This window comes from Aptenodytes forsteri, unplaced genomic scaffold, assembly GCF_000699145.1.
Source record: "Aptenodytes forsteri isolate BGI_AS27 unplaced genomic scaffold, ASM69914v1 Scaffold47, whole genome shotgun sequence".
In the NCBI taxonomy this organism is placed as follows: Eukaryota; Metazoa; Chordata; class Aves; order Sphenisciformes; family Spheniscidae; genus Aptenodytes; species Aptenodytes forsteri.
Genome location: NW_008794731.1, coordinates 779,828 through 799,617, shown reverse-complemented (window position 1 = coordinate 799,617; position 19,790 = coordinate 779,828).

Genomic DNA, 19,790 nt, shown 5'->3' with positions numbered 1-19,790 from the left:
GTGGATGCTCTTCTGTGGCCAGACCCAGGACACAGCAGGGGTTTGAGCCAGTCTAAGGGATGTGATCTTGGTGCTGTTAGTACCTTAGTATGAAGCCAGAGACAGCCTGCCATCGGGGAGGCAGCTGGGCTGGCCTCTCTGTCCCAGCCCCGCAAGGACACGAAGGAGCCCCATCCCGCCGGGAGCTTGGGGACCCAGCTTTGATATCAGCTCACTCAGCCTCTTTTATTCGCCACAAAAATGATAGGGGAGATTCTCAAAACCCCTTTACAGCACGCGTCCAGGTCTCATTGACATCTGCGTCTATGGGTTGTCCCAAAAGCAGCCTCAGAAGTGCCACATCACCCTGTCATTCACAGGCTGTCCCCATCAAAACTGCCCGCTCTGCGCTTTTCGTGAACGCTGGATGTACTAATGCAAATCAAAAGGCACGAGATGAATGACAGGAGCTCGACTCTCTTCTGACACTCGATGCCCGAGTCCACAGCTACAGAGGTGTCCTGGCATCCTGCTCACGGACGGAGAAGGTTTCCACCGGCCAGCGATGCCCACTGCTTGCTCAAACAAAAGGAGGGAAATTAATTTACTAAAGATCAATTTACTGAAACAATAAAGTAGGCCAGCGCAGGGAGAAACTAAAAGCTGCATTCTTTAAAAGCATTAAATAATTCAACTGTCTGGCTTTGTCTCACATTCCTACAAACTGCATATTGAATATTTATAAGGTACGCTTCAGCTGGTGGGTGCTGTTCCTTTTTGTTGTGTAAAGAAAAGGAGTTTCACACCACTGGGTCATGCTTGTGGCTTTGCAATGACCATCAATATCACAGTAACAAGTAAAAACAAGGGGATTTGCAGTATTTATTTGAACCACAGGCTGAAACATCCCTGCCTGCTGGAGGCAAGGGACCTTTAGAGTCATCTCAGGGAAGGCTGAGCTTTGTCAGCAACAAGATGAATTCAGCACAAACCAGATAAGGACAATTGCCTGATTTCTCACTGCAAATTTTCTCTTCTCACACCAGGTCTGGTACCCGAAGACTTGAAACAACCTCAAGAGAGTAAGAAAATGTCCCTTGCAAACCCACTCGTGATGTCCCTTAATGTCTTCTCTGGTCTCTCTTAATTTTTTTTTTCTCCCCAAGCTGGTCTTTTAAAACCCTTGCTATAAACAACCCAACTACAACCTGCCCTGCAGCCAAATGGACTCCATCCATCCCTCCATGTTGCCTGGGCCAGGCCCAGCTGGAGACGGGACCCTGCTGCTGCCTGCACTGTGGCGGGGGAAGCAGAGCCCCGCACTACTGGAGGGAAGGAGCTGCAACTGGGTCAGGCAGCCCTGCTCCTGGTATGGCCCAGATTTGGCTGCAAACTCCTATGTTGGAGCAAGAAACAAATGAATAATCAATGAAAGAAGAAAAAGAAGAGGAAAACAAAAAAAAGATAATTGAAAAGGATCGAGGGAAAAAAAATCCTACTTTTTCTGATTAAAGAAGTAGAATGTGGGCTGTATTTTTAAGACCAAACATCACAATAAAAAGCCTGAGGAGGTGCTGAAAGCAAAGTGCCAATATCAACGCAGACTTGCACACCGTGTTGGGGAAGGTGACCACTTCAGGCGGATCCAGAATGAAGCCATGCTCAAACGATGCGTCCTGGCAGGGACAAACACCACAAGAAAGAGGATTCCCGTATGTTAAATTTGTCACTAGACATATATTGATGGGGCAGAAAAAAAGAAAGGAAAAGAAATCGCTTCATCACTTTGAATCCCAAGGGTGGATTTTGCAAGCAGTGGTCATGCGGGGAGAGACAGGGCAGCTCCGGGTGCTGCGGGGGCAGCGGGACATCTGGGTGCTGCTTCTTCCCTTCCCCAGCACATCGCTGCAGCCTCGTCCCCGGCCTCTCCGTTCCCCTCATCTCCCTGGGGCCAGCTCGGTGCTGCTGTAATTTTGGCTCTGCGTTCCCCAGGGCTCTCATTGCCGGGGAGACCTGATGCAGATCGCGCTTGCAGGGCCAGCATTAATTACAGCGCTGCCGAGCATGGGAGGCAACGGGGAAGGTGCACGCTTCTTTAATGAAGCATGGGAGCTCCATGGCCAAATCCCACGTGGACCAAAATCTCCCCATCTCAGTCCTGATGGGGACGTTCAGCCACCGGGTAAGGAACGGTCCTGCCAGCAAGGGATGCAGGCACTGGCTCATCACAGGGTGAGCCGCACAAGCATCCCAAAATAGCTCCATGGTGATGCACAGCTGCTCTGCCTGACCCTGTGGTCCACAAACCTCTGGGAGGCTGCAAAACGAGACTAAGAGAATGAAACCTTTCTGCAAGGAAACTGAATTCAGGGGGCTGGGGTCTGTATGGCTCCTGGGAGGCTTTGAAGGACCTGCATATCCCCTATGGATAGGGGGTGGAAGAAGAAAGTTGAGAGGTATGTCAACACCAGAGGTGGGGTGTATCCTCTGAGCTCCCACGGAGGGAGGGCAGTGGGGAACAGGAAGGCTGACTCTGCTTTAGTTTCACCTAATCTACCCAGACAGTGCAGGCAAGGGCTCCAGATAATAATGGATAGCTAGGGAAAGGGAAACAGGCCAATAAATAGCGTAGAGGTTGGGATGAATCTAATTTTTAAAGCTACATATCTAATCAAAGCAAATTATGTCTGCAGCCTGACTCTGAGTAACATTAATGTGCAATAAGGAACGTTAATTATGTCCCATCTAATGATTTTTACATTAAAGATGCCAATTCTGCTTAGAGCTTTGGAGAAGACAATGTCCTTCTCCCAAGCAGACAGGAGCTGAGTCCTACGTGTTGCACGGCTGGAGCCGGCACCAGCCTCTCCCAAACCCAGGCCAGGATGCAAAGGGCAGCATGTGGTTTTGGACCACTGTCTCCTCTGCAGAGTGATGGCATGGAGGAGGCTGGCTCCAGATTCCTGGAGCCACTGGAGAAGGACACCTCATGTCACTGCCACCACCCGTTCCTACAAGCACCCAGCACCTTCTGCTGCTCCGGGATCCCCCACGCCTGTTGCTTAGACCTTTAAGCTCAGCCAAGACTCAGCTGTGCAAATCTGACTGCTGCTAATACTAATAAATCCAAAGTCCTCCAGAGTCTGGCTTTACATCCAAAGGTTACGATGACTTAAAACACCCATGGCAAGCTTCTTATTGCAATTTATAAATCCCAGCACAACATCTGCATATCCAGATTTCACATCAACCGTGCTTCATGTTAGCATTGGAGAAAGAAATGACTGAACTCCCCCTTGAAAAAAAAATACTTAAAATGACTTGAAACAGGAAAGATTGTCCTTTTTTTCCTCAGTAAAAGCATATGATGGAATCATCATAAAGCTTTTCAGGTTAATCATCTCATTTGCCTTCCAAAAAGAATCTACACACCCATTTACATAAGAATTTAAGAAGACATTTAAATTTATTCCTGAAATACTTGTATTCAAACAACATTCGCTGACATGCAAAAAACATCAGGCTTCCTCTGATGGAGCACCAATAATTAGCAACTGGATTCCTGGACGCAATGGAGAGGGATACGACACAAGGAGGTGGCACAAGCTTGTAACAAGCCACTGTGCTTGCTACATGTTTCGCTGGCTTTCCCTGGAATTGGGAAAGGGAATTAATGATTTGTTTAACCAGAAAGAGCAAAGCTGGAAAGGAAGGAGTATTTTACTACAGGCATTTAAGAGCTGCACAATGGAAAACAACTTAAAACATTTAACACACTTAAAAATTACTTTGGGGATGTAAACAAGGCATTAATTGTGCTAAAATAAAACCAGAATGCTTATGGGCAATCCATCTGTAATCCCAGCAATCCATTTGCTGTGGTCTCTGTAAAATGCTGGCTTTCAAGTATCTGAAACTTCAATGTAAATGAAAGGCCGTGAAAATGCAGCAACGACAATAAACCAAGGTGAAAGAATATCCATACCAAAGAGAAACAGAGATTGTTAAATGCCTTTTGACACTCAGAGAGCGTCATAATCAGAACGGGACTATTTACAGCTCAATTTAAATCTCCAGTGAATCAGAAGCAAAACTCTGATAATGCCATGACTTTTCCAGGGGTAAAGACGCTGCCGTATTGCACCTATCCCTCAGCCAGGAGCATCCATCATCTTTATTCATGTAAGCAATCCTGCTGTGATTTGCAACCCGGCTATTCATTTACAAGGTTAAATATGAGCCTAAATGCCTCATTCCAAGTTTCCACATCCCTCAGTCTCAGCCAAAATCATCTCCCAAGGCGACTTCTGTCACTAGCAGAGCTGAAAATAGAAGCAGGGAGTCCTGCCTTTTGGTCCTGTGCCTTAATAAATGCTCTCCTTTCCAAATATAGCTCCTGATGGTGTCTCATTCCCCGCAGGTTCGGCCATGCCCAGCCCTGTCCTCTCACCTGAGCCCAGCCCAGATCTTGCTCCTCAGAGGAGCCTGGAGGCTCCCCGGGCACCTATGCGGGTAGAAAACATTATGGGCAACACGCAGGCTGGCTCCAAGGCAGGGATTCTCATGGTTTATAAGCTTTTTAATAAATCTTTAGCAAAGGCCTCTCTGGGACAACGTTAATAGCTCCTCTGCCTTCTCAGTGCACTGAGACGATGGCTGAACAGCCCTGACACGCACCACCCTGTGTGTACAAAGCCATAAAGTGTGTAAGGATGGTGGTGCAAAACGTGCAATGGAGCATCTCCAGAGGACCAAAGCAGTGTCCCGGAGGCAGCTGCGGTGTAGACAGCAAGGCTGCATTAAACGGCGCTCCAGGAGGCGGGTAATAACACAGAGAATTAATCAGGCTACAGAGAAGCAGGTCTTAGAGACCCCAAACCATGTTATAGCGGTGGCACTGGGATGGGAAGGAAAATGAGAGGGTTTACTTTCCTGATCAGCCCTATTGCACCACCACCACCTGCAAGGTCCCAGGATACATCCCCCGGCCCCTGTTCACGGCTGCAGCAAACCTGCTCTCCTTGCTGTGTGACAACAAGGTGGCAAAAATGGGAGGTGGTTTTCCAGCAGATCAGGTTTTCTGGGGTCTTCCCCGGACACATGGCCGGGAGCGGGAGCACTACTGGCTGAGCACCGTGCCCTGCTTCTGTGCTTTGGCTCCCCTTGCAGCTATTGAAACATGCCTGCACATTTCCATCCCAGGGAAGTGGGAGGGGGATGAGATTTCCTTGGCTTCAGGTTTTTGGGGAAGGTTGTTTTCTGCTTTATGGGCAGACAAGGAGCATTCACAAATCCATCACAGCAAACTAAGGAAACAGGAATAGGCATCCATAGCTTTACCGTACGGGCACAAGTCACAAAAGTTCTCTTCCTCTGCCTTCCCCCTCTATTTAGGTAGCACATTTCTCAGTTAGAAAAAAGGCAGGATATGGGTTCATATATATTTTCTCCTTCAACATCCACCACTTTTGAAATCAATTCCCACTCCGAGAGCTCCTCCAGCCTTTCCCTCTTGCTTATAACGGAGTCAGGGAGCAGAAACAGCATCATCTGCCCCAAGTGCCCAGAGCCAGAGTCCTGACCTGAACCCATGAACTGCAGGAATTTGAGTAGAAATGGGTTTTGCATGACATGCCTTGTCCCTAGTCCAGCAAAGGATTATGTATCTCCACACATACAAGCAAGAGTGAGCTTAAGAGCTTTCCTGGACTGAAGGCTCAAAAATGCCATCTGGAAATGTCGGGGAATGGAGATCAAGATATGAACATTGACAGCAGGAAAAGGGGTTAAATTTAAGGAATTGGTTGTTTGTTTTACAGGCTGGCTCTAATCATTTAACTTGCTCAACTCAGAGTAAAAGCCTTATTAATAATAATCACCACATGCAAAGTTCTGGCTCAAATGTTCCTCTTTGTCCTCATCTAACATGAATCACTGGCAAATGCTTGTCTGCGTATTCTCCTTGCCCTGCACACGCAGCCTCAGAGGAGCCAGATGTCTGGAGGAAAACCCAAAGTATTAATCAAGCCCGTGCACCTGCCAGAAGAGTCTGTCTCTGCCGCGATTCAGCACTGCTGGGCTGAGGTTTTCTTTTAAAAACTTGGTGAGGAGAAATATATTCATGCAGCTGCAGAAACAGTTCACGGGAGAGAATCCTAAAGACCACGGTGCAATTACGGTGCATTGGGAGGTAAATTAAGAGTATAAAATATTGGACATGTAAGTAATTCTTAAAACGTCTGCGCAGGCATTTACTCAGAGCACGTTCATTGATTTTAATGTGAGGGAAAGTTGCTGTCTCATGCAATACCCATGTTATTCAGATTGAAATCTGAGCGCTGCCTCTGTTTCATCCCACAGGGTATTCCCCCAAAAGAGCCTCTGCTTCCTCCCTACCTCTGAGAACTCATTATTCGTGACTACAGGAATACAAGCCTTCCTAATCTAACCTTTATCTGCATATGAAGATCAAGTTATTTCTGTTTCTTAAGGGCAAAGTCCTGCTTTTCTGCAACACTTCGAGGAAGAAAATGAAATAAATTTAAGAAGCCAAGGGCTATGCTGCATGGTTGGAGCACGCAGGAATAAAAAAATCCTCTTGCTGAGGGGTCAAGCTCCTTTGCCTGACCTGGACAAGTCACTTGACCTGACTTAACTGAGCTCTAAAACTGGGTTAAAAGCATGATGTCCCTGTAAAATGTAATGCTGCATCTCATCTAAACATTCCTCGAGGGAATGGGATATACAAAAATAGGCTCTGGTCTAATTGCAGATAGGAAGATTGTCTCAAAATGTGCAGGGCTGGTTCCTGCTGCAGACAGGAATAGTAGCCAGTTTTTCAAAGGTCTGTCCCAGAATCAGCTATTCAGCTGGAGCCCGAGGTTTCCTGCCCGCAAAGGACAAGCTTTGTCTCTCTGAGCTCCTTTAGCCTCGCTTCCCCATCTCTGACTTTGCACTAGTTTTACAGCACCAAGAAATACAGCACCTCAAAAACGAGCATCCTCGCCGAGAACATCCGCAGGCAGCTGCCAACATAGAGGCTCGGCGGCTCTCAGCAGCCGCATGAACCATCTCAGACCCGCGGCAGGCAACTAAATGGCTCAAAATCCTTATGTTGAGTTTAAAAATCTCACTTTCTGCACGCCTCAGCCCATGGTTTACGCTTCTGTAAAGGCAGGACCCCAGAGCTGTGCTCTCGGGCTCCCTCTCAGCTAACAGCAAAGAAGGACGGACGAGATTTTGGGTCCATCCCTGGCTTCATGCCTCAATAATGAGAGGACAAGAATGTGGCTTCTTGGAGCCAGAGGCTAACGGATAATGCCAAAGCATAAAACGCAAGCATTACCACAGCACTGCTAATTTCATTTGCTCATCAGTTTGTTTAATTAACTGAGTCTTGGGGAAAAAAGAAGTATTTGGTAATTTTGCCATCTGTTTAATCTTACTTCTCTTGTCCCAGCTAGTGACTAGGAAGGAGCTCAGAGCCAAGAAGCAGGAGAGCTGGTTCACAGCCTTTTGATTTTAGTCCCCAGAAGATGATGACCCCCAAGCTGGGTAAAAAAAATATACCCAGAGGAATAATGGGAGTGCTGCAATTAGTAGGACCATGTTCCCTCTCTGCAACTCTCCCCCAGTCACACCGGTGCAAATCAGGAATAAGCCCCAAAAGCCAAGGGGGCTGCACTACCTCGGCTCAGCCAGGTCTGAACCCAGCGATGCCTGAGAGACACCCAAGTTTGCCACGCAGAAAAACGCAGGATTAGGTCCAGCAACAAGAAATAAAAGGGCCAGTGGCCAGTTTTGGAGCTCTGCATCCCTTCCCCACATCAGCAGGACGGCATGCTCCCCCACAGCAAAGGTGGCAGAATATGGCCCTGGTGCTTTTCATGTCTGTGAAGCTGCTCCTGTTGGGATGGGAATGTTTCTGCTGGGAACAGTGCCTTGGCCATGCGGACAGGCAGGCCTGGAGGAGCTGCTCAGGGTGAAGGGATGCAAAACAAACCCAGATGTCCAGAGAGCTCAGGCTTAAAAAGACAGTGCTCTTTAGCCCTAAAAAAATCGCTGAAACAGCCACTTATGCCGCAGGGAGGGGAGAGCATCACAACAGCTGCCAGTCAAGCTCTGTCTAAGTTCACCACTAATATAACTATTTTGGGTCTTCCAGGAGCTGCAACTCTTCAAAGTCCTTTTCCATCAATCTCCCCTCTACAGCAGTAAAGTTTCCCTGAGCTGTAGCCAGATTTGCCCCGGCCATGCTGATCCCCAGGAGCAATGGAGAGATCCTCCTTGCCACCACCCATGTTGGTGTCTCCTTTGCTCATGACAGAGAATGGCCAGCTCGTGACACCGGCCCCGATGGGAGCGGGGCAGCCTCACCTGCACACACAGTGCCAGATCTGCCAGAGCACAGCCTCTCCTTCCACCTGATAAATTAATCCCCAGCGCCAACTGGCTATTAATCACTTGCTTCTATGCAAGTGATAATATGCTATTATCTCTTGCTTCTTCTCTGGCATAACTTGAACACAGCAAGTGGGTGGCCAGGTGTGGATGGGTGAGCAGGCGAGTGCGGCTCAGCCCCAAGCACTGGGGGGAGCACGGGGCAGCCCCCCATCATCAAGAGCCCTTTGCAAGGGGAGAGGCTGCCCGGAGAGCTAAACACCCCAGAGAAGAAGGGAAAGCCGTGGTCCTGCCAGAAGAAATAAAGGCAACCTCAGTTACAAGGGAGCCTCCTTTTTAAAGCCTTTCAGGCTGGGCAGCTTTGGAGGGCTTGTTGCAATCAGGGTTGAGGGGTGAGAGCCAGCATGTGCAGACCAAGGCTTTTTGGCTCACCTGGATACTTGCAAAGAAGGAGGCACTGCCTCATCCATAGCTCCCCAAAAACCTCCATCAGTGGAAGAGGGGAGGAATGGTGCGTGTCCCCCCAGTCCCTGCAGTGCAGCCATTTGCAGGCCAGCACTACACTTTAATCTCATTTAAGGCCACCCTACCCAGCCGGTCCCCAAGCCATGTGCCTGGCCCTCGCTGCTGCTCGCAGCTACAAACCAGACGGGCACGGGCAGCCGGGAACCAGCCCCAGCAACACTCGGGTGCGTGAATGAACCTCTCCGGCTATCCTGGTTCCTAAGGCAACGAGGCTCATGCGATTGCCCTGTCTGCCTTGCTGTCCCTCTCTAATATTTGGACGTGTTTCATCAAATTTGCCAAAGAATGGAGAGCCAGTGATGGGCAGCAATGAGGAGGATGGCACCCTGTTTTTGCCCCGCAGAGGAGGCTGCTGTGCAAGCCTAATAGGGCCAGCAGACGCCAGCGAGCCTGAGAGAGCCATGAGCTCACAGAAACCAGCTCCCCCAAGCTCCCCCACTCAGCAAATGACAGGTTTGTTCCCTCTCCTTATTTCCCCGCGCCGGTAAACACAACAATAAATAGCAAGCTGCAGGAGGCAGATAATTGTGTGGTGAAAGGTGGAAAACATCTAAAAATGATTTAAAGCAGGGAGGAGAATAGGAAGAGAGGGCTGCGGATTATATTCTCCGAGAAGGAGGAGCTGTTTGGCTGGTGAAAGGCAGCAGAGGCAGGGAAGGTTTTCCTGCCCACCCTGCAGCTCCTTGCTCCAGGCAATGCTCGAGTCCTCTGTGCAGGTCCCTCCTTGCAAAGGTCCCCAGACCCAGCCCTCACATGCGACCCTGCCAGCTCCAGCCCCGGGACGGGCTGGGAGCAAGGCCAGCACCACAGGGGCCGGACCCACGGTCTTTTGAAGCTCACAAGTAACAGGAACACAGGGCACGGACACATTAAAGCTGAAGAGAGATTATGTAGCTGCCATTTCAACACGCCAGTAAATCAAAGTCGATGGAAGCCATATGCTCTGCTGGGAAGCATCCATCTCGTTGCCAGGGAAACATCCTTCCTGTTTAAAATGGCAGGCAAAGGCTTGCAAAAACCTGCTTTTAACCCCCTTTTCTCAGGCACGATCCAAGTCCCCCGGCAGCTCCTCCAGCCCCGCAGCATTGTGCCATACTGCTGCCTGGCTGCTCCCTGGGAGAGCTGTCGCAGCTTAACTCAGGAGCGTGAGAAGGGGATGGTGCCTCTCCCACGGGCTCCAGACGAAATCAGACCCAGCCTGACAGCACCGTGACCCTGATTCCAATTCCCAGCTCACTCTCAAGCCAGTTTCCATGGTTTATTCCCTGAGAAAAACAGGGGATCACCTGCCTGGGTCACATCAAGCAGCTCCGCTCAGGGATGCTGCAGGTGTGTGGTACAGGCAGTGCCTGGCTGGGCATGGACGTGCCCGGCTGTGGGGCAAGACACTTCCAGAGCAAGAGAATAACCAACAGCAGGAACATGGCCTGGGTTACTGCTGCTCAAATCCAGCCTTTTGCAAAGCAGCAGGTACCACCCAATTTCTTACAAGTAGCAAGCAAAAATCTGACCTTGAAAATGACAGCAAACTGCAGCCAGGGCTTCAGGCTCTCAGAAATAACAATAAACCCATCACTGAGCTCAGCAGCTGGCTGGAGTCCGCAGCTGGCCCCAGGCCTCCTTCTCTGCATCTGCACCTTCTTGTTACTCCCTCTGAGCCGAATGTACAGTCATTGCTCAGAGACATGGCCAGGTTGGTTTGCTGGGGTCTCTGCCAGCTGATGGAGGAAAGGGCGATGGGGGTGTGGGAAGGGGCACCCCCAGAGCACAATCTGTAATCCAGCATCATGGAAGTCACGGCAGCAAACACTCTCCAGCCTATTAACGCTAACGAATTTGCATGTGATTTTGTCCTAGACAGAAGATACAGACCAGTGACCAGTGGGTACTGGGACAGAAAACTGGGCGTCCTCTTGCAAAGATGTTACTTCTCTGTGTTTACTTCCAACCTCAGCCTCTCATGATTTTTTTTTTGCCTTTTTTTAACTCTTCTCATTTATTGTAAATCCCACAAGCAGAGGAAGCCAACTGTTAAAGTACAGAAACGGAGTATTTTCTATTCTGATAAGTAGCTGTGCTCTAACAACCTTTATAATGGAGATCAGAGACAATATTTAATAATTCAAAGCCTAGGAAGGCCTGACGGGACAAGCATACATGCTGAAGTCTCCTTGTCTGTATGGGAAATGGTTATTACTGCTGGAGGAGGGAGAGGCTAGGGTTACAGCATGAGGAGCAGGGATGCTGGATTATGCCGCAGGCATCCCATGTCACTAAATTCCTCCGTACCTCAGCTCCCAAACTGGAAAACGGGGGTAATGATTCTCCCCCAGCACACAGGGGCACAGCTGAGGTTAAGCCCATGCATAGCTCAAGAGATGCCCATGGCCCTCAGCAACAAATAAATCCTTCTAGAGTAAAATAAAGCCTGGCACAAAAACACTGCAAAGCACACCCGTAACCAAGGCTCACATGGACCAGCGCCAACAACAGCATCTTAAGTGACAGCACAAAGCCACCCGGGAGCACGCAAGAGCAATGTCCTCCAGCACATGACACCAGGGCATGCACAGCACCGCAGCCACGGTGTTAGTCCTGCCCTATATGAAGGCACTTGCTACAGTCCTAAATCCCTTCCCCAGCCGCTAACTTGGCTCTTAACCCAGGTGGCAGCAGCCAGTGCAGAGCCCACGAGCAGATGCCACAGCACCACTTCTCCATCAGGGCATCCTGCTCCTGCCAGAGCTGGGAAGGAGTCACCTTCACTTGGTGGCATCGTAGCAAGATCTCCCCGGTGACTCGTCAGCTGGCTCCGAGATATGCCCAGCCTGTCTGGGAATTATGTCACCAGGCACGGTAAATATCACATGGCCCTTTTATGATCCTGCGCGCTCCTTCCTACCTCCTTCTTGGCTCGGAGCCTCGCGAGTGGTCTGTGCTGTGCGTTGAGGACACTGACAGTGATAAAGCGCAATGAATGGATAATAGCCAGGTAGTATTTTGAGTTACAGCATCATCAGCCTGCTGCTACACCAAAGCAGGAGCAGCTCTCCATCCTGGTTGTGTAACCCAGCCGCGCAGGACGTTCCCCGTAATTACAGGGCCTTTCCCTGCAGTCCCATGGGGGCCATATTCTGCATTCATGAAAGGACACTCAGAGTTTAGCTTCCTCCCTAGTATATTTTTTCAGTCTTCCCTAGAAACAGCAAAGAGCAAGAGGAAGCAGGAGAGAGAAAAAAAATGTTTAAATAATCATAGAATCATAAAGGCTGAAAAAGACCTCTAAGATCATCGAGTCCAACCGTCAACCCAACACCACCATGCCCACTAAACCATGTCCCTAAGAGCCTCATCTACACGTCTTTTAAATACTTCCAGGGATGGGGACTCAACCACTTCCCTGGGCAGCCTGTTCCAATGTTTAACCGCTCTTTCAGTAAAGAAATTTTTCCTCATGTCCAAAATTAATCTTCATTTAATGTCTGCTGTGCTTTTAGCAAATGAAAAATAAGTAAGCCACCCCATCAGGCCTGTGCTACCTCCCTGGGCTGCTCTACCAGCCCCTGCATTTCACACATGGGATGCGCATCCCGCCGGCCCGCTGCAGCCGGCAGGGAATGCCGTCGCAGGGTCGGGCTTGTATCCGGCCACTCTTCCCAACTCACATCCCACAGGGACACGGCTGCAGGGTAGATGGGCCTCCCCAGCCACAGATGGGGGCTGGCAATCCATTAGCTTAATGAATTTCTCTGTGGTTTTTAATAGCCATCTGTTCCCATGTGGAGAAGGGCCAAAAGACCAAGGCTAGGTAGGACTGGAACTCGCTTTGGAGGTTCAGCCCGTTTCTCTGCAGGGAGCTGGGGCTTGGGCAGGTGCTCTATGCCAACAGCACACCCACAGCAGGCTTATTTGCTCTGCAGAGTGTTTGCAAAGAGGGGCGGCCAAAATGGCAAATGCCATGGAGGTGCTCCCCAGGTGCCCAAATTCTTGCATAAGGATGGGTCAAGCCCAGGCAACATCAAGCCCTGTCCTACTAGCAGATCTCCCAGATTTGGCTATTCCAAAGCACAGGGTGGAGACCTGAGGTTGGGATACATCTCGCCTCCTTGTAGCTGTCTACATCCCCATCTCCCGGTAGAAACACTGGAACAGACACATCTTTAGAGTCCCATTCACTTCTCTTATTCAGGCACTTTCATTACCTTTCCCTATACTCACAACCTCAAATCATTCCCCCCATGCTAAGGCAGGTTAATCCATCGCCAACTTAAAACCAAATTCAGACCTATATTGTGTTATTTATCCCGGGCTCAGATGTGAAATCTACTGATTCACAGACTAAGCCTCAGTAGCTCGCTCTGTGCCATTTAGCACGACTCAAGATGCTCCCACCACCCACAAACACGCATCAGGCGGAGTGCAGGCTCAGGGCCTGGAGGGGCAGCTCAGAGAAGGTTTCAAATTATATCTAATTTCTGTTGCGGAAAAGAAAAACATCATCAGCAACAAAAGGTCAATGCGCAAATTCTTCCTACTCCTCATTAGCTGGTATGGTAAGAGAGAAGCTTCTAAATAAGAATAGCATTAAAAACATCTAGATATTAAAGGGAAAAATGTGGAAAAGAAGAAAAATTCCGTGCAAAATTCCATGACTGCATGTCATGCCTGACAAATTACAGACAAAGAGCTCAGGAAATTCTCCTTTTCTCTAGGTCTTTTTCCTTCCTTACAGGAAGAGCCATAACTAAGAAAAAGACAACCGTGCATCCAGTAGCCACAAGGACCAAACCACGAGGTCACATTAACAAAGTTTCTTTATCGCTGATACGGATTAAATGCATCGGTCCCTCTGGCTACGGAGACAGAACCCTCATGAAGTGCCAGCAATTTAGTTCAAGACATAATGACAAGGACTTGTCCCTCTGGCTCAGGGTGATGCTTAATTGGGTGTGAAGTCAGCTTTTGGATGAACATGGCCTTTAGCATGCTGCCTTCTTTGCAGCTCCCCAGAGAACTGTTACGTGAGGGGCTCTCCTTGCACCCCCAAACTCCCAAACTCATACGCAGCAAGGCAGCTTTCTGCGAGGCCACCAAGCAAGCATGGGATGTGTCTGAAAAGAACCATCCCAGGAGAAATGGCACAGTGAAATTCCTCCAAACCCGGCAACTCCTGCACTGGCAATGTCTCGGAGGAGCCCAACTGCATTTGCCCATGGCACCTCCAGTCCCTGCTCTGATACCAACGGAGAATTACAGCCACTCGGAAATATCTCATCTCTCCTAAATAAGAAACATCCCACTGACTGAAAACCCAACAGCATCAGCAGATCAACCTCAGGGGAGAAAAGGAGGTACAAATCACGTTTCCCCCTTGGTCATGAGCCACTGTAGAGCACTGTAGAGCTCCTGGACACGGACACACAGTACGTTGTGTCCCTACGAGCTGTCCTAGCAGCTATGCAACCCCAAGATGGACAAACATCCCATGCAAACTCCTACCCATGCTCCAAATGGCCATCCTCCTTCAGCCAGGAGAGATGGGATCAGCAGCACGAATCTTCCAAACGATGGAGCCAGTCTGAGGGTTGGTTTTGCTGCTCATTCAAGCCTGGAGTCTTTATATAGAGTCAGGGCAGGATCCAAAAACGGAAGAGAGACACCCACTCCCAGGGAGTGTAACACACACACTGAAATAAATAGCTCCCTGCCTAAGGAGATGACTCAGGAATCTCACTAGTCCTTAAAGCACAAATCATTGCTAATAAACCCCAGGAAACCTGGAAGAAGGCCCAGTGAGAGGTTAACTGGACAAGACATGGCATTTCCAGCCTTGCTAGGCACAGAGGAAAAGGGAAGGATGAATAACCACATTATTAAACCAATGTCAAACATTGAACCGATGGCCACACCAGCCTGAGCCCTTTGGGCAGTCTACCTGCTTCAAGAGCAATGAGTAGTCCTTATTACTGGGGAGAGGTTTGGTTTTTCACTGCCCCTCCTGGAAGCATTCAGGCTTAACCACCATATGGCTTGAAGTGGCAGGAGGCAACACGGCCTCACTCCCTGTTTGTCCAGCTATAATATACAGATATTTATATTTAACTCCTTTGCTCTCCTCTTGAGTGAAGGATGGAGTGCTCTTACATCCCTTATTACGTTCTTCAGATCAGGTAACGAACCTCCGAGCACGCATAAACTCAATTAACGGCCACTTTGAGACTCCGAGTTGTGCGAAAGCCCATAAACATGCAGGAGAAAAAGTCTCCCAGTGCTGTCATTTCGCTGCCACATAACACTCCAACAGTGAGAAAGCCGATAAGCCCAATTCACAGCCCTCTACGCGCTGCATTTGTAATGAACAGCAAGATCACAGCAAACTGCCCCAGTATGGGTGATCTATGTCCCAGGGAAGATGTGCCTTCATCCTCCGAGCCCAAAGTTAACCCTGCTGAGGTCCACAGACTACAGGATTTACCGCTAAGGTAGGCTGGCTCATCTGCTCTAGCCAAAGCCAACCCCATTTTCTTTGGCGAACCCAAGGAGCACGAATAGAAACCAACCCACCAATTCAAAAGCAAGTAAGAAGCTGAGCAAATACTATTAAAAAGAAAAGTGGAGCAAAGCTAACATTTACCAGCAGTCCCCTGACACTACTTTATGCCTTTCATCTGTCTTGTCTTTTCAATACAGTAAGTCCTTACAGCAGGGACTGGCTCTTTTTGGCTCAGTGTACAGCACAGAAGCTTGTAGACTTCTATTTCCATTAGGAGTGCTTGCATGCTGCTGTAATATTGAGAGTATTGTTTTCCCCTTGGTATTCATTTTAACTATTATTTGACGGAAGTTTTTCATTTTCTTTTGCACCGCATATTAGTTTTTCCAACCATATCGAACCAAAGTTGCAACCAACACACGCAGCAGGTATCCAGACACAAGCTACTGCGTTCACACAAGAGACAAAGAAGAGGTGTATGTGAGTCACCTTTGAGTCAGGATTTCTGCTAGCTTTTTTCCCCCCCCCCAGGGCATCATCATAACTTTACAGAGAGTGACAGCATATCTGTGGAAGCTGCATTAGGATTGCCTGTCCTGCTGCACTCATCCATTGCAGCGTGCGACAGCAGCTCAGCTATCGCCCCAGCCGTATTTTGCTTTGACACTGTCACCTCCCCGGGCTGGCAGGGCTCTAAAGGAGAAAGCAGGACTTCCAGGCAGATCAGGGTTTGTTTACAAATCAGGCATTTGTGAATCCCTGGGAAAGACCCTCCGGAAGGCAAAAATCTCTGCCTCTTTCAATCTTGTCCTGAAGAGACCAAGTGCCAGCCACGATGGACTGCCGGGATCCTCAGATGGAGAGCGGTTGCCTCCTAACCCAAGCAGGGGCAGTTGTTCCCTCTGACCTTGCCTGTCCTCATGTTTCCTTGCCCTGTCCCACCCTCCCAGGGGAGGCATTTAAAAAGGAGGATCTCTGAATGAATACTGACCACTGGGCACTCTCCTCCAAGAGCCCAAACACAACTGTAGCTGCTTATGAACTATAATCAGTATTAATAAGGCTTGAGGCACCTCCTGCCACAGCCTGTAGGAACTGTGATGTTCAGACCCAGAAATACCCTGTGGACATCCTGCCAGGTAAGGTCAAGATGAGAGATGGGGCTGATCCACATTGAAACGGGATGAGCAGGATCCGAGATCCACATTTACCCAGCCATGTTTGAGAAACAGTTTCGAGTAAAGGAACCTTGACAGCAAACCCTGATCAACTTGTGGACCTGCAACCCAAGATCCAGGGGAAATCAGAAGATCAAGTGACTGCTCGGTCACAGCGCTTGCACAGACAAGGCTGCTCCTGCACCCAGCACTCCCAGTGACCCTGATGTAGCTTTAAATCACCTCCCTACAGCAGCAAGAGTGAGAGGCGAGAAGATCTTGCAGGTCTTCTGCTCCGCACGCCTTGGAAGAGGCTGCCCTTTTGACATCCAATCCACCCAAAAAAAGTCACCGGATGAATGCTTACCGACACCAAAGCCTTCCACACATCTAAAAAGCATGTTAAGAGGCTGGAGTGATACCAAAGACAGATCAGATCTGGAGGAATGCTCCGGTTTCCCTCATTTATTGGCAGTTAGACAGTCAAGAAACCTCGAGGCTGTAATAAAGCAGCTCTCGCCATCCCAGCCAGTGACTTGTGTGAGATACTCCGTACCAAAAACCACTATATGTAATTAATTCAGTGCTTCAGAATAAAAGCACATGACCCCCCCAAAAAACACCTTCAATGTAAGTGTTATAGGAGGCTGCATTCACAGTTTATCTAGGATAAGGCCAGGAGAACCATGTGAGGAGCTGAGGTCACCCGCAGCTTCAGTGAGCTGATCAAGTAAGATCATGTATCACACAACTTGTTCTTACTGGAGAAAAGTGACATTTTTCTTTTCATCTGGGTGGATGGGCACATCCACCAAGGGACCACATTTAAATACCTACGTCTGCAGTCCTGGTGGGGCCATCTTTTGCCATGAGTGAGTGTCAGTAGCCCGAGTGTTTTTGGCTTGCAACCTGATTAGAAGCCATTTAAACATCTGGTGGTGAAGGACTCAGCCGCACCAGGCAAACCACTGTGCCCAGTGTCCTTCTGCACTATCTTGTCTCACCGTCGTGAGCTCACTAGTCAAATCACCTTGCAACACAGCTCCCGTCTAAATACATTCATGAAACTCGGTTTAGACCACCACAATAAACTGGTTTTGAAATGTGGTTCCTTTTTGACCGTCGTGGGCTAAAAGCCATTGCATTATCCTGTAGCAATGTTTATCTCAATGCTGGAGACCTCCTCTCTCCTTGATGCATTGGGAACTGGGGACATTTCACACCAACAGGGACAGGCTCATGTTTGCCTGAGAAGCACGCCATAGACAAAGTTTAATCCTTTGTAGGAACCACTCTCCGTCTTTCTCAGCTTTCCTATATCTACTCTACAGGAGATTACACAGCAGAAGACGACACTGGCACATCTCACTGCCACCACAGTTTGAAGAGGAATTTGTCCCTCAAGAACCAGAAGACGACACTGGCACATCTCACTGCCACATCTCACTGCCACCACAATTTGAAGAGGAATTTGTCCCTCAAGAACCGATTAAGAAACCAGCTACGCGTTTGGGCTATCTTAAAAGGGATTATGCAGGGCTATGTGTTTGCTGCTTAAATCCCAGAAGCCAAATACCAAACTTATGTGCTTTTTATCCTGGCAAGCCCCACTGATGCCTAACTGACAGGCAAACCCTCTGCCCTCCTCACCCTGCCCCACCAAATGACTTGCACAGAGTCTCACCCTGCTAACGTCCCCTCCCTCTGCTGCAATGCAAAAAAAAAAAATCAAGAAATCTGATTTTTGCTAACTGCATCTCTTTAAGCAATGCCCATCTTCCCTTTAGTATAGGATTTGGGGCTTGCTTTTTGGGTTATTCCCTCTTATAATAAATTGAGCCATAGGAAGACTCATCTGGTTGAGGTGTGTTGCAGCGCAAAAAGGAGGTCATCTGGAAGATCGGCTTGTTTTTCATTTCCTTAATGTCAGTGTGGGGCGAATGTGGCGACTGGAACGTGACACATTAAAGCGACTGAAATCAGGTTGCTCCCACCAAGCTCTGACTAAGCAGCTGGAGAGGAGCTCGTGAGGCATCACACCATGGAGGTCTCCCTGGTCCCCAAGACAGCCACAGCCACGTGGCTGAGGGCATCACCGCCGGAGGTCAAAGCCCAGCAGGTCCATTAAACTCAGCACTTATGGGAGATCTGTATTGGCCCCTGCATCCCACATCCTCACGAGGAAATGGGGGGGAGAACCCAGGAGTTCCCTGCATGTCACTGGTGGATGGGCTGTTTGGTGGCATCGTACGTGCCAGCAGTGTCCCTGACTGTGGGTGAGGGCTTGCCATGAACCACCACCCCTCGGTACTTGGGGATGGATAAAAGAGACCGTCAAACTAAATTTACCCCTAACTAGCAAATGCCATAAAACAAGTATAAAAAAATACAAGTGGGAAACAAAACAAAACACGAGAGCTGCCTAAAAACCCAACCCAGGCAGCAGAAAAATGTTTGGGGGTTCCCAGAGTCCTTCAATCTGATGCAAAAGATTATCTGGGAATGGATCTATATGAAATAACCATGTTTTCCTCAGTCCCTGACGAGTGGATGGAGTCACAGAAGAGGCCACCTCTGCACTGAGAAACCCTGGACCTTCAGGGAAGTAATTGCATCAACACTCCGTCCTCCCACCGCGCCAGCCATGGCCATGTCAGGATGCAGGCAGTGCAGAGAGGAGACTTTTTGGAGAGAGAGGTCGCTTCTGGCTGGGTTAAAAGGGAATAACAAATGGGATGGGGATGGCACAAGGAAATTTTAATAGAATTAGACAGGGAGGAAATGTTCTTCCTTATTATAATTTAAGTCCGTGCACTTGCTTAATTAACTGAATGTATGGTGCACAGTATGCAGATAAAAAACGCATCCAAACTATTTTTAACGCAGTTAAAAAGACGCATTAAGGTTGTAAATTCAAAATAGGAAATGCAAGAATTACATTGGCTCTGGGCACACAGCTTTAAAAGAGTCTGAAAACAGCCTATTTTCTTGCTACTGCCCAAATCCAGCCCCCCGCTCTTCAGCTCAGGGACCAAACATGAACAGCTCACCCAGGGGATCAGCAAACGCGTCTCCAGATGTATCGGGCTACGGGGGTGCTCAGTGCAAGTACCTTGCTTAGGCTGGCACAGAACACAGCGATCCCTCCTGAAATAAGATGGCAGGTAGGGACAAAAATTACTTTTGAGCATCACAGCCCTTTAAACTCGGCACCACTGAGCACAGGACAGATTACA